Source organism: Musca domestica, unplaced genomic scaffold, assembly GCF_030504385.1.
Source record: "Musca domestica strain aabys unplaced genomic scaffold, Musca_domestica.polishedcontigs.V.1.1 6, whole genome shotgun sequence".
NCBI lineage: Eukaryota > Metazoa > Arthropoda > Insecta > Diptera > Muscidae > Musca > Musca domestica.
In genome coordinates, this window is record NW_026712363.1 from 2,815,083 (window position 1) to 2,816,704 (window position 1,622).

General features: G+C 36.9%; 1 long non-coding RNA gene across 1 annotated transcript; it reads right to left on the reverse strand.

Moving 5' to 3' along the window:
- Positions 1 to 366: 366 nt before the first annotated feature.
- LOC131805664 (uncharacterized) lies at positions 367 to 1,587 on the reverse strand. Its single transcript, XR_009343758.1, has 3 exons — positions 1,186 to 1,587; positions 687 to 1,120; positions 367 to 622 (listed from the first exon to the last, which is right to left on the reverse strand). It is a non-coding gene; the product is annotated as an uncharacterized LOC131805664 (long non-coding RNA).
- Positions 1,588 to 1,622: the final 35 nt, after the last annotated feature.

The window sequence follows — 1,622 nt, forward strand, 5'->3', positions numbered from 1 at the left end:
TAATTCCAACTATATAAACAAACATTCAGGTATATACCTATTGGGTAATGATCATTTAAACCCTTAAATATTTTAATATGGAGCTAATAATGTGGTTAAGCATGAAGCAAATAAACACTCACCTATCCCAAATATCAAGCAAAAAGGATATATAAATTTGTATTCCTCCATAACAAAATTAAATGGTATATTGCATCCACCTGGGAAATCCAAAATTATACCCTTATAAAGCGATCATAAATATCTGCATCAGGAGATGGGATCTATGTTGAAAGGTTCGTGGCATATCGTTGGGGTACCTAAAAAAATTAAAAACAAACAATTAGAAATAGTAATAAAATCAACCATAGTTTAAGATTTTATCTGTACGTCCACTCATAGAGTTATCGGTCCAAGCTGTGCAGATAATTTGGGCACAAAGTAACAAGAACCATAAATGACGTGTTTGCGTCCAATATGACCTCGAACGGAAAATACCTGTGTGCTAAGAGAATTCATTGCACGTTTAGGTGTAACAAGTTCCCCTATGGTATACCGTGATGAGCAGTATGCTTGTGTGGTCACTTGTTTTCCAATGTCCCAATCGATTCAAATAATGCGTTGATAGTAGATGAAATCCATTCTGAAAAGAAAACAAAAATATTAACAAACGAAATATTCGTATGGAAATAACAACAGTCACTTACCATAACCTCAGTCAAATGCGTTCTCCAAAAATCGTTCATTCATTGAATACATACATGTTGCGTTTACGAAACTCTAATGGGAGTAGAGTAATGTAAGCAGGTATGTGTGTGAATGAGACGACCATCATCCGTAGGTTGAATGGTATGCATGCGGTGAATGCACACATGCTGCGTTAACGAAACTCTAATTGGAGTAGAGTAATGCAAGCAAGTATGTGTGTGAATGAGAAGAAGACAAATGGGCACTCACACACACAAGATGATGCAGATTATGTGGCGCCGACAGCGCTTCATTGAATGAAGCGTGGGTACACATACATGTATACCTGCATTAACGGTGATAGCTGAGACACCACATGGTAATTGAGACACCTCCAAGTCAATGAGACACCAAAAACATTGAATATGCGTCCCGAGGGTAATCTGATTAATTCCTGCATAAGAAGATTGGCGGTAAAAAAAATGTGTCATGGAGAAATATTTTTTCTTATCAACTTACCTCAGGTCCACACATGAATTTTCACAGAAAAACGAAGATTTTTCATAGTTCCATTTTTATGTAGGTAAAAGAAAATAGACTGGCAAGAACAGAAACCCCGCACATCGAAATTTTCTGCGATACACTTGCCAATTTCGAAGTTTTGTTGCGGTGGTGTTCACAATAAATAAATGCCATGGCGCAATAAAATAAACAAGCCGGCATTAGTTTTAACCGGCAATGATCGAACGCCAAACTGAAAATGAGCCGGATATGCAGGTCTCCTGATTTGTGAAAAAAAGGTAGTGCCAAGTTTGTGTTGATTTTTGCTGAGTCGATTCTTTTAGATCGGCGTTGGAAAATGCAACTCTGTGCGTATGAATATGTTTAGTAGAACAGTGAAGTGAAGAAAAGAAAATAAATTTGGAAAATTGTGGGAAAATCGATGAGAAGGGAAA